Raw genomic sequence first — 14,047 nt, forward strand, 5'->3', positions numbered from 1 at the left:
AAATTAAGTGTGAAGTAGGATAATTGGCGGCAGGGAAAAGTGGTCCCAGCCCTGTATGTGTCAACAGGCTCTGAACGGACTCAACACTTGGAGCAGGCTGAGGTCTAGAAAATTGGTGTTGTTATGGAGATAGTAGAGAGGGATGAATTACTTAAGTCTCTTCCAGTACAAGAAGTGGATTTTAAATGGACTTCAGTTTCAAAACGTACAAGAGTATGGTTCCTCCTCACCAGGCTGCCATGTTAAAGCTGTAGAACCACAGAGTATTACACTTGCTAATACTACTAATGGCTTGAAAGGGAGATTTAAGAAATTCCAAAGACATTCCAATTTCCATTCATTCCATTCATTCCAATGAACATCGTAAAAAAAGACACCCAGCTCAGTAAATCCCCGTACTACAGACGTCTAGAGACAAAAGAATGTGGAGAAGGAGGATCCTATATTCTCGTTTTGTTGCTGTGCTCCTCAGTTACCCACCTTTGGCCATTGCTGGAGACAAACTACTGCTCTAGATGGGTGCAGGAGAACAGCCACTATTCTACTCTTACGTTCAGTACCTCTCCTCCATAAGTCATTTTGTCTAACACAGGTATAATGTCCCAAAAAACAAAACAACTGTCAAGTGTTAGCACCACCTCCATGCCTGTTATAAATATTCAAACACTCACTGTGGAGAGCAACTTAAAGCCACATACCACCTCTCTACCAAAAAAGATACTGTAATTCTAAAGTCTTTATTTTTTAATAGCCGGAAAAGATATACAACTTAACATGAGGAATTCAAATCACAAAGAGGGACTTGGAAATATACCATAGAATCATAGAATGATTAGAGTTGAAGGGACCTTAAAGATCATCCAGTTCCAAGCCCCCTGCCATGGGCAGGGACACCTCCCACCAGACCAGGTTGCTCAAAGCCCCATCCAGCCTGGTCTTGAACACTTCCAGGGATGGGGCATCCACAAATTCCCTGGGCAACCTGTTTCAGTGCCTAACCACCCTCACAGGAAGGAATTTCTTTCTAATATCCCATCTAAGTCTCCCCTCTTCCAATTTAAAACCATTACCTCTTGTCCTATACAACTTAACATGAGGAATTCAAATCACAAAGGGGGACTTGGAAATATATATTACTATGAACAACTCTGCTGCTATAAAAATAATTTATTAGTTATTTCATTGATTCCAAAGAAAGCTAAACTGGTCCTAGAACGATGACCAAGTGGACTGACCTTTCTATTCTATTCTGGACTTTTTGCATAATTTGTCAGGTAAAGTCCTCTAACTCCACTGAAAAAGCATATCCAAAATGCGTAGCAGCAACAGCTGGCAGGGAGAAAGGGATCTCATGACTAAGCTTAAGGTCCATCATCTAGTAGATAATTATACCTGCAAAACAGTTTATGACGATTAAATCATCATTACAATTTTAACCACTCACTCACCTAAGTACAGCAAAATAGTTCTCTCGTTCTGAAAAGGTTCTGTGATTGCTGTGACTGTAGCTGTTCTCGGAGCAGTGGCCGGTCACTGAGGCAGCTACGCAGAACGCAACAGAATACAATCCATTTTACTACAGTTTCAAACTTTTACAGTGGTACTGATAGGCAAAAATAGCATCCTGTATCGATGCATCTGGAAAACGTTCATTATCACTTTGGGGCAGGTGATTTTAACTCTCTTCTGATCTCCAAGGAGTCAGAGAGCAGAGACAGTCCTAAAAACCTTAGGATACACAACTTCACATAGTGTCCCGGTGACTGATATTGCCAGAGGTTATTTTCTTTCTCTGGGAAGGTGAAAAATCTTTTCTACAACATCTTAATGAGATGCTTGATGTGTCTGCCCAGCCTGATACACCCCAAAACCTCCAGAGATGTACGGATCAAGCCTCTGAAATAAGGGGTCCATTCGGTATTTGAGTTCCCTCTAAGAGCTGGAAGGTGACTTACTGCTTACTGCTCTTTCCCTGCATTTCCTCTATATTTTCACTCCAGGCTCCTCTTAATAGAAGGAAAAAGTCCCTTTGAAAAATCCCAACTTGAAAAATTACCTGGATTTCCAAAAAACAAGAGGAAAGTGTTATCTATTCCAGGAAACAGTTAATACTGTTACTTAATAAAATTAATGGATATTTTAATGACACTTTTAGACTACCACACCGTAATTGACCCTTGATACAGTTTTTCTGACAGTATAGAAATAGGGGAAAAATGGAATCACTAAAGCAAAATCCTGTAAGAGAATTAATGTTTCACTATTTCCCATTTTTTTCCTTACAAAAGGACATCAAATTACTCCAACATGGAACATAATATAAATCTTCTGTTACAGAAAGAGAAGTACAAAGAAAATTTTATTTTTTATGGGTACATATAGTGTTAATTCTTAATAGCCAAGGCTGCAAAAACAACTTTTATGCTGACACGCACAGAATCACTTTAAGAAATTAGAAACTATTGAACAAATCACTGCTCCTAAATTTCTACTCCCCTTCATTCCTCTAAAGCTTCTCAGGGATAGAGATTATTAAAACATAAGCTATATACAGAACATCGGAAATCAATTCTGCCCAGCCACTGTATTCTCTTTCACACAGTCCAGCTGCCTAAATTTAGCATGCATATTTTTATTTCTATTAGAAACTATGTTAAAAAACTCCATGTGGCTGTCCAGTATCCCTGATACTGAACCACAAGCTTGTATATGAAGTCTGGAAAAACCGCCATGGTCAAATATACAAGTTGGGAAAAGGAGGATGAGTAAGTGGGTTGTACCAGTAACCAAGCGCAACTCCAGTTAGCATGGGAAGCTCTGGATTGGGAATGAAATATGGGGGGGGGGGGGGGGAAACCATACATGAGTTTCACGTATAAATACATCTAATTATACGCTTGAAGTTTCTGAAACGTTACACATGTTGGCTAAATTAGCAGTCCAGGCTGAACCATCAACGGAAAGAGAGAGATTCCTTTCTAGAGGCAAGTCATGCCCTTCAAGGGGGTCTGGAACAGGTACCTTCAGGGAGACATTCATCCTACCTGCTGTTCACCACCTGCTTCAGCAGGGCCTGGAAATCTAAGCTTCAAGAGAAGAATCTCACGCCCAGCATCTGAGGCGAAACAGAACAACTGAGGTGCTGGCATGTTTTATGTTTTCTTGGGATGCTCAAGATGAAACTTCTGTGTGCACTCTTGGGAATCCTGCACTACTTCACATGATTGCTACCTTGCTATTACATTACAGAGAATCACAGAATGATATGGAGTTGGAAGGGACCTCTGGAGATCATCTAGTCCAACCCCCTGCCAGAGCAGGTCCACCTAGAGCAGGTTGCACAGGAACGTGTCCAGGCGGGTTTTGAATGTCTCCAGAGATGGAGACTCCACCACCTCTCTGGGCAGCCTGTTCTTACACAAATATACAAATACACTCTGTCACAACTATCCACTTCCATCTTTGAGTTACTCATGCTTCTTGGAAGGCAAAAGATCTGGATCCACACACACCGACAACCCTTATTCTACTCACACTGTGCCTCAATTTTGTATCATCTTCACTGTGCTTGGTGCAGGAACTTTGCCAGCACACTCTTTTCACACGTGAAAAAAAGGATTTGTCTCCAAAAACCTTTTTCTCAGCTTTACACTGAAAGGAACTGAACAGCCTGAAGAATTACTTCAGAAAGAAAAATCAATTTGACAGTTAAGCCGTGGTGACAATGAACCAATGAGCTGGAAATCAAGTATTAGGGTTGAAAATTGCAGTTGTGTTCACATTGGTACCTACAATTATTATCTTCTGAAATTCTGTAATAGCTGTAAAGGGTAACAGTGGTTACTGGAGAGGTTCTATTTGTATTCCCTCAAATCACAAAGCTCCCACCACGCAATTCTTATTTCTTCTTGGACCCACCGTACCTAAAAAACAATGATCCTCTTGTGCTGTGGAAGGGATGGAATGTGAAATCCCATCCACATCCCAACAGAATCCCACAAACATTTTGGCAGGAAAAATTTATTATGTAAAGCCCAGATGGCATCCCAAATATTTCTACTTCAAAATTTAGGAATTTTTTTTTTTTTTTCTTAAAATAAACTACACAAAAGCATCACGCCTAAAATTAATTTACAAAAGCATCGCTCTAGGTAGCCAGGCTGAGCTGTACAGTTATTTGGACTATGGGAAGAACGTGAATGTGGCTTTCTTCATTTAACTTCATTGTCAAAAATGAGTAATATTTTTCTATTCAAATATATTTGAATGACTGGCAGAGAAGGAAGATATAATAGATACATCCCGTAACATACTATACTTTCAGAAGAACTTTTCCAGCTACCCAAAGCCTAACAGCTTTCCCATAAACTTTTGCAGCAGCATTTCAAACTTTCAGAACCGAATTTGTTATTTTTTTTGTTATTCTACGAGTTCTTTTGCTTACCTTTTGGTTTCCCCACTACACAATTTCAGCTCAGAATCTGGGAAAGTCGTCTTCAAAATAGTTTTAGCTGCTGCTTTACCAAAGCAGCTAAACCTGATTATCGGTTCGGTTTCAACATCAACTTAAATCACTGCATCCCCTTTAAGCTATGGTATAAAGATCGATCCTCGATTCTGACTGTCATTTTGCAGTGAGCCCACTCCTACATTCCTTTTATATCTATCACTTCACTGAATGCCAAAGAAATCTCAGTGTACTTGGCATGAAGGCTGCACTTCCTATATTTATGCTCCCACTAATGTATGCTCCATTTTAGTCCTTACCAGCTTAAAATCATCTGTGAGGAAAGACGGTATAAAGTGCAAAACGGTTAATGCAACTGGTTTACTGATACCAACTACTGTTCACTCACATCACCTTTCCATCATCGTCTCTCTCCTGGATTTTCTGTTTAAATATAACCAGAAAAAAATAACACAGAAGGACCCACGGTAATTTTCTTAAATTAATAATATACAGTCATATTAGGATTGTTGCTCCTACTCAAACTTTCAGTACCTCCACAAAATAAATCAGGACTTTTTAATTGTACTACCTTAACTTTGCTGGCAGAAACACATTTGGTTCTTCAAGACGGAAGAAAATGAAGCGCTCTCTCCAGGCAAGAAATCCTTATATCTGGCACACTAACGCTTCATCCTTTTTAATTATTCCACAGGTGGTTGCCTTGGAAACTGCCAAGTAGCTCTTGGATTTGAGGGATCCAGCATGAGAAAGTAACAAGCCTTTGTAGCCACGGCGTTCGGATCTGCGTTGGCTGCAGCAACAGGGTAACGGAACGGTCATGAAAACCTGAAAGAAATGGTTAAAATTAAGTAGAGCTGAACTATATCGCTCAATTGTTCAAAAATAAAATACAATGAGCGTTGGTAGAACCTTAACAGAGGATAAAAACTGGGCTTTTGAGAAATACGGCTTATGTAGCTTTCCAGCAGCACAGACTGGATTTCACCTTCGGGAGGACAGCGCTGAAATGTTGACGCCGAAGGAGCTCAGGAGTTCAGCTTTCAAGATAAAGCAAGATGAGACTTTCCTCAGCTTCAAGCAAGACCTTCCTAAGTGTCTGGTCAAACCGCCTGAAATTCAGTGCTATTGTTTTTCTTCGAATAAAAATAGAGTAACTATAAATAGCTCTCATCACGAATGCTGAATCACTGTATTTTGTATCATACAGCAAATTGCTTCAAACTTCATTTAAAACTAGGAAAGTTTTGTTTGCTTAAAACACAATTAAAAGCCTAGCAAAGCATCTCATGCTGCATTCATATAGCTTTCTAGAAGTAAAGAAAATTTTCCTTGCCCTCTCTGATTTCTATTTCAAAAGCTGACCATTTGCAGTTTAAAAAATTAAAAAAAAAAATCAAAACCAAACCAAAGCAGAACCTAATTACATTTTTTGTCACTGGCCAAAGTTATGAATTTCCATTTTTCAAAAATCTTTTTTTTTTTTTTTGTTTTCTCACGTTCAATTTGTTAACAAGGAATGGGTTCACCGTAAACCTTAGAAACATAATTTTCGCTAAAACTATCAATCACGCACCCAGGGGCCGTCTCATGAAAGCCAGGGAGGATCTATTAACGTGTCCAACCTCGCGGTGCGTTCTCAAGACATCACTCAAATATACGTTTATTTTGATTTGCGGCGTTGACAAACTGACTGGCAGGACCTCAAATAAAACAGCACCGTGGAAGTGGATTTGCCTACACCGTTCCAGAACGAGACACCTCAAAGTCACAATAGGTTTGTTAATTCTAAAGCTGAGTTTTACTCGAACAAACCAGAGTAAACATGTATTTGTTTCCCAGAAAAAACCCTGAAGTGAGATAACAGAAGTGAAAGGGTTTATGAACCATCTCCCCAGCACCTACTTTGTCCCTCCAGGGCAGGTCCTCTCCTTCAGGCTTGCCCTCAGCCCAGCAACTCTGCACATTTCTGACCTGTAGAAAACGCCACGGAGCCTGCTTTGGTCCCAAGGGCAAACAACTGCTTCTGTGTCCATCCCCACCCATTTCACAGACCTCCCTCTTCTACCCCTCCTGGTTCTCCCTTCTCTGCTCCTGACGGGCACCTCCAAAGTCACAGCAAATCTCAGAACCACTTAAAACTCATCTTTTAACTTACTGAATAACCACCAAATTGTACTGACAACTTCCCTCTTCCCTGCCTTCTTTAGTCCCTTGCTTGACTGAAAAATTAGAATAGTAAACAATTTTCCTTCTCTCCCTTCTTCCCTCCCTCACCCAAGCCCACCAAGGTCAAAGAACATTTAAGCAGTCCTACACAGGTTGCCTCTTCCCTGGTGGATTTTGGAGCTTCTCCTTGCTTTCTCCTGCACAGTCTTTTCAGTCACATAATTTACCCCTTTATGAGCAAGGTTTCTGAAAGATGGGTTGACAAAAACAGGCATTTTCTTTCCCTCACTCCCCAGCAGTTCCAGAAATGAGACCTGTTTAATAGTTTCTGGATGCAACTTAGGATGAACATGAGTTTTCTCAACTCCCCTATCCCACCAGCCCAAGCCACACTCGCCATCTACCTTCATCCAACCTGCCTCCCTCCCAGCCCATCAGCTTCGGTTTGGTTTGCATCTTGTAGGGATTCTCCCTGCAAAAGTGAAATGCCAAAATACTGTGGAATATTGAGAGCACTTTCTCTGTTCCTCCTCTTCAGAATTACCGATACAATCTCCTGCACGTCCTGTTAATGCAGAAGAAAACCTTTCTCTTTCCCAGTTCTCCCAAGTGTCTCTGACAGACTGAGTCTCCAAAGCTTCAAAATGACCTATCACAAACGGCTGTATTTCTTTTGAGGAAAGGTAGATTTTTTTAATTCCCTGCCTCGGGTATCTTGACGCAACTCTCAAGCACATCTCACTGTACTCATCACCTCATTTGTTGCTTCTCACAGGGTAGACAAAAGAACCTTATCTACAGTATGAACTAAGACTGTTAATCATAGAATGGTCTAGGTTGGAAGGGACCCTGAAGACGATCTAGTTCCAACCCCTGCCCTGGGATGGGACACCTCCCAGTAATCTATCATTGCTCCAGACCAAATCTGGTACATGACCAATTCCCCAGCGTTACCTCTTTTAACCCACTGAGATGTCTCCAAAAACAGAGCATCCACTTCTTAACAGGCTCCAACGCTTTGCATTTCCATTTGCCTTATTCTCAGTGCGGTATCATCCCAAGATGATTTCAAGAGTTGTGTTGCGAGGCTTCTTCTACCTTGATTTAAATTCTACACCCTTCTAAAGACATCTCTCAATAAGATGACTTCTGAAGTCTTCACCTATAGGAGGTGATGGAGCTACTGTATCTTTTCCCTACCCTTACCATCCCATAGCAAATAAGTAATTTCAAAGGCTTTAAGAGATGTCTTGCTCACTTGTTTTCTTTTTTATGTATTTTGGAAACATTTGTAAGACATATTTATGTTAAACATATTCATTTTGACACGTATTCTTCAGACACACTGTTTCTGTGAGCAGCTTGCACAATGGCTGATCTTTGCCATACACCTCCTGCTCCAGCTTCTTAATCCCAGTTCAGCCTCTTGCCCATCCAGTGATCTGACTTGACTCTTGGGCTCCTGGACTGCCTTGCTGCTCCCTATAGATAGATAAAGGTCATGCATTGGAGCCACCACATTGATCCAATGCCTGGCTTTGATCCCTTTTCGGTTCTGTAACATTTGTCCCTCTCAGGTGCTACAAAGACACCAGGATCAACAAGGGAGCTCCAAGAGCTGAGGTCTTGACCAACCCCTTGAAGAAAGGGACGTCACACTCTCTGCAGCTCTTTTCTAGACTTGAGGTAATGTTTCTATGCTACTGTCTCTTCAAAATGTAAATAAAAGCTTCTGTCTTGGTCTTCAGAGGACATATTATCTTCGCTCACTTCCACCTTCAGCCCCTGAGCCCAGAGCTGTCTCCAGATTCACATCTTGCCTCCAACACCACCGTTATGAGAGCCCAAGTCACCAAGCACTTGGAGGAGCTGCCTGCACCCTTCTTCAGAGCAACCATCATCAGAATACTAAAAGCACAGTAAACTCCAGAGCTCAGTGTTTTTAGAAAAATACATAAAACATTGAATCTGAGCAGTAAAACTAAAAGCAAAATGAATAAAAGACTTTTAAATACCTCCCCTAGTCCACTGTGGTTTCATTTTGGTTTTTTTCAGGCTTGTTCTCAAACCATTAACAATCTAGTTTTGCAAAATCCCTATGCACCCTCGAAGGAAAGCCTTTGTTTCCATGTCTGAGCATTTACTGAGACTGTTCACTGCCTCCTGCTCTGTCTCCATTCCCGACGCAGGCTCCTTTCTGACCAGTCTCTACCCCATTCTCTGAAAAGCTGCCCCTTGGAAATATGCTCAGATGCTCATAGGGAAAACCAGAATCTCCCTCCTGCCAGAGACTTGCACCTGATGGACAACACAGCAACCAGGAGAACACAACAGGGAACCTTCCTCCCTCGTAGTCAGCAAAGACGCAAGTACAAAATCATAGAACGGTTTGGGTTGGAAGGGACCTTGAAGATCACCGAATTCCAAACCCCCTTCCATGGGCAGGGACACCTCCAACCAGACCAGGTTGCTCAAACCCCCATCCAACTTGGCCTTGAACACCTCCAGTGATGGGGCATCCACAGCTTCTCTGAGCAACCTGGGCCAGTGTCTCACCACCCTCACAGTGAAAAATTTCTTCCTAATATCTAATCTAAATCTACCTTCCTCCAGTTCGAAGCCATTACCCCTCGTCCTATCACTACACAGCCCTGTAAAAAGTCCCTCTCCAGCTTTCTTGTAGGCCCCCTTCAGATACTGGAAAGCTGTTATAAAGGTACTAGAAAGCTGCTACAAGTAATTCAAGTGCCATTCCTGATGCACCCTACATCAGGGTTTTTAGAAAGGACCAAGGAAGGTCAGATTGCCAAAACCTGACTTAACAAGAGCCCAGTTCTTAATTCCCTTTTTCCTCTGTGGACATTCCCACTTAGTTTATGTCAGTAAGGTACCTTCAAGCTACAACTGTACCTTTTAGTGCGAAGTTCTTTGCCCCATTCTTGGTTTCATCCACAGCTGAATAAATAGGTTTGGAAAACTTAATGACCTTAATTTTAAAATCGCTGTTTCTCCAGTTACAATTTCTTTTCTCTTAAAAAACATCTTTAAAATTTGATACGCGCAAAACTGATACACAGCCACAACCACATTCCTTCGTGAACCAGAAAGCCGATGTTTTCTTGATAACTCTACTTCTGGCATCCGAAGGAAGGACACAAAGGGCTTTTACCAAGTAGAAGACTTCCTTTTAATTTTATGTTTTCGATCTTTTTAAAATATATATGTTTTAGGTCACATATACAACAGCAGAGAAGCACTGTAGTGAGAGTGAGCCCCACTGCCCTCTTGGGAAAAAAAAAGTTAAAACCTCCCCGCTCCAAAGGCAGTAGATTAAGGTTCCAGAAGCAATTCATCATTTGAGACTCTTCCCAAGCAAGAAAACCAACAACAACAAAAAAAACCCCAAACAAACAAACAAAAAAAAAGCACTGTTTACTGGTCTTCCCTTCTTAGATCCTTTATTTTCCACGTGAAAAGAAGTTAAATGGTATTTTAGCAAAATGTGTCAAACCTGAACACCTTTTTTGAGAAAGCTTGTCAATAATTTTGTATCTTTTACTATTTGAAATATAATAAGGGGAAAATAGCAGCAATCCTCTGAACACTTTTACGGTTGGCAAGAATCCCATCTTTTCACACAGATTTCTAAAGAAAGAAATGACCCTACATTGTGAAAAAAAAAAAAATTAATTTACTGTAGTGGTTTTTTAAGGTTTACTTGCAAGTGTTGGGTAAATAAAAAGGCATTTCTCTTAAATTATTCTGAAGTACAAGCATCTAAATTAGACTGCAAAGCTTTCTTTAAACTCTTCCACCTCCTGACGTTTGCCACAATTTTGCTATTTTACAGGTTTACCATGCTAATATATATCTGTACAATGAATACCGAAACAAAGATGAAAAAGACAAGACATACTTTTCTGTCTTCAACCTAAAGTGAGAGTTTTAAATGAGAAATATGGGAAACTCCCCTATAAAAACCACAGGTGGCCAGAGAATTTTCACCCAAGAAAGTTTTTTTCTGAGACTCAACAAAAAAAACATTATACAAAAGAGATGTAAAAAGAACGATCAGGACATAAGATACTTTGCCTGGAACAAGACTGCTCAAGAACAGATGCCAACCCACAACCGCATGAAGGGAAATGAGAAGGCAGGTACCAAAGCTGGGAGGCTCAGTCAGCTAGAAACAAAGACAACGGAAGAAGAGCTGCAGCAGAACATCATCCTTAGGACAATTGTGGCTGGACAACTTCCAGGAGGCTTCATTTAAGATAGCCCCAAATCAGTTGGTTACTTTGAAGAAGTTTATGAATTGAATGCACACTGGCAATTGGTCAGATCTCAAGTGAAGTGGTTTCCTCGCTCTCTACCTAAGTGGCGGCAACAGCTCTGATGAACTGGGCTGTTAGGAGCTCCTAAGCAAAAACAGAAAGGTAAAGAATCATAGAATTCTCTAGGTTGGAAGGGACCTTGAAGATCATCAAATCCATCCATTAACCTAACACTGCCAAGTCCACTGCTAAACCATATCCCTCAGCACCACATCCAAATTTCTTTTAAATACCTCCAGGGGTGGTGACTTAACCACTTTCCTGGGCAGCCCGTTCCAATGCTTGACACCCCCTTTCAGTGAAGAAATTTTTCCTAATATCCAATGTAAACCTCCCCTGGTGCAACTTGAACCCATTTCCTCTTGTCCTATTGCCTGTTACTTGGGAGAAAAGACGAACCCCCACCTCTCTACAACCTCCTTTCAGGGAGTTGTAGAGAGCGAGGTGGTCTCCCCTCAGCCTCCTTTTCTCCAGGCTGAACACCCCCAGCTCCCTCAGCAGCTCCTCATAAGACTTGTGTTCCAGACCCCTCACCAGCTCCACTGTCCTTCTCTGAACAGAGTCCTCTCGTAATACAAGTCACTACAACTGTGTTTATCAGTTCCCATGTCTAAAATGAGATCTGCACCAGCCAGAACCTGTGGAAATAAATTCCTGATGAAATAATACACAGATTACCCAAAACCAAATCCATCTCAAAAGAAAGGGGAATACTTTTTAATCCTAAGTAAATGTAGGTTTTGCACTGTGCTGCCAGAAGAGACATGGGATCGGTATGTTGAATAGTAAAAACCAGTGACTATACGCTTCATCCATTCAGCACTGTTGCCTAAACAATATTGGAAATCTTTTGGGAAGAAAATATAGCACGATTTTATATAACAACTTTCACTATAGTAAGAGTCTCTGGTAAACTTAAATGCAAGCAAAAAAAAAAAAAAAAAGTATTTTGACAGCACTAGAAAAAAATCAGTCAACACTTTCAGCAGTATCTGGAAGAGATTTTTTTTTTCCTTATATAGAGAATAACATCAGTAAGTGATGCCCCAGAAGACTGGTACATATTCTGACGTTCTAGTTCACGCACAGGGGACAACCATCACAGTGTTTTGTGGTGACAGCGTAGGTTTGGAGCCACTCCCTTGCCAAGACTGGAAGATCTTGTGTTGCTGGGCTTGACTCGTCCCTGGCATCTCGCTTTTCGCGGCTCCGTCTCTTTCCTTCTCCATCTCAGAAAACTGCACCCCTTCCTCAGACTACAGAGGAATTCTACACCACTAGTGTAACGTACATCTCTCTCGGATTTATAAAGGTTGATGATGCTCTCCTCTTACTAAAATGCATGATAGAGTATTCAAAATATGAGAGCTGGAACAGCGATTTCCTACCAATTGCTCTCACAAGAGAGAAAAAAAAAAATCACAAACAACTTTTTATTTACCGTTAAGTTCACCCGGTTTAATATTAGGTACTCTTCAACAGCCAGGTCTTAAGACTTCCCATTACCTAACATATATCAATTTGTACCTTTGAGACTTGAGGGTTTTTTTCCTGAAAAAACATTTACTAAACATCATCCTCGCATACTGGGAATTTCCACTTTCAACCTGCTAACACTGAGACTAATTTGTTTCATATAAGCCCTCTAGTAAAACAGTTCAAAGCCTTTTTCCCTTGATTATTAGTTGCCAATTACTACAACACAATTTATCAACAAAATTAACATTACTACCTTGACAATACTTGCTTCTGAACAGCTTTTGCTACATCAAGTAACTGCACTTTTAATTCCACTGTTCTGATGTGCACCTGGTTTTGAAGTCATGATGTTAAGACCATGAGGACCAACCCCCAGACGCAGAGACATGCTGCTGGCTACGGAGCAAAAAGAGCCACCCTTAGAACATGATTATTCCTAGGAGAAAATGGCCAAGAACCAACAGCTGAAAGTAACTCCACAGTTTCACCATCTGCTGTTGGGACAGCCACCAAAACAGGCAGCTTCACCTATTTCTCATCCCTGCCTGTTTCCACCTCCTCGTTTGTAACAGCACCCTCCATGCAGCTGTGCCACGAGCAGGATCTCAGTCCTGACCCCGTACAAATCTGAATTTGCTGTTGTTGTTGCTGGTTCTTCAGTGGATTCACTCTACAGCTGTAGAAGGACCAAGCCAGGACCAAAGGCCAGCACTCCAGCCAGACCAGCTGGCATCGAAGCAAGGACAAGCGACGGGGGGAAGCCGACTGCTTCTGTCAGCAGCTCTGCCAGTTGACACCAGCTTAAAATTCCCACGAAACTACAGAAAAGTAGAAACTAGACATATTCAAGTTAGAGATGCAGTAAAACACGACAAAAAAAAAAAAAGAAGAGAACACAGACTGTTTCACCAATAGAACAAGTTACTAAAAGAGATGTCAAAATCTTCATTTCTAAGTAACTTCAAAGACAGCATGCCTTCCTGAAAAATATTTTCAACAAACGCCTTTTAATTTTTCAGTCAAACATGAGCTACTGAGCTCAAAACCGGGAGTAACAGCTACATGTAATGACCTGCAACACTCTAAATGTCAGACTAAATTATCTAACAGCTCCTTCTGCCTTGTGCCTCTGAAACGTATATATATTTTAGTTCTCTCCCTGGTTATGTCAGATCAGCACGCTTTTAACAGTTGGAAGCAACGGAGTCGAATTTAACAATATCCCTGCTTGGAACAGGTCCAGGGGTTGAACGCGATTTCTTCGTGTCGCAAGAAGAAGCTCTACCATTTGATCTGGAATTCGTACCTCGTTAGAAGGGAAGCAGCAGAAGTCTCACTTGTTCCTGCTCCCGAGCTGGCGGTGATGGAGAAGGAGCCACGCTGTGCTAGAACCGGTCACCGACCTCGTCAAAACTCTCAGCTGCCAACGTGGGGAAATTATAATTTTGCCTGCCACAAGCAGCCAGCCTCAGCGAGGAGGAATCTTCACGTTCAGGAGCACTAAGTAGGAGGGTCAAATACAAAATCCTGGCTTTCAGCATCTTTCTTCATGCTTCAGTACGTTATGGGTGAAGGAAGACGCTTTCTCTCTGCCTCA

General features: G+C 41.4%; 1 long non-coding RNA gene across 2 annotated transcripts in view; it reads right to left on the reverse strand.

The window, feature by feature from the left end:
• The window catches only part of LOC141479801 (uncharacterized), a 70,222-nt gene that overhangs the window by 25,592 nt on the left and 30,583 nt on the right, over positions 1-14,047 (reverse strand). For both annotated transcript variants that reach the window (XR_012464055.1, XR_012464054.1), the window contains exon 2: positions 5,040-5,296. This is a non-coding gene — a long non-coding RNA (uncharacterized lncRNA). The remainder of the gene's footprint in view (positions 1-5,039; positions 5,297-14,047) is intronic.

Source organism: Numenius arquata, chromosome 2 (genome assembly GCF_964106895.1).
Source record: "Numenius arquata chromosome 2, bNumArq3.hap1.1, whole genome shotgun sequence".
Classification (NCBI taxonomy): Eukaryota; Metazoa; Chordata; class Aves; order Charadriiformes; family Scolopacidae; genus Numenius; species Numenius arquata.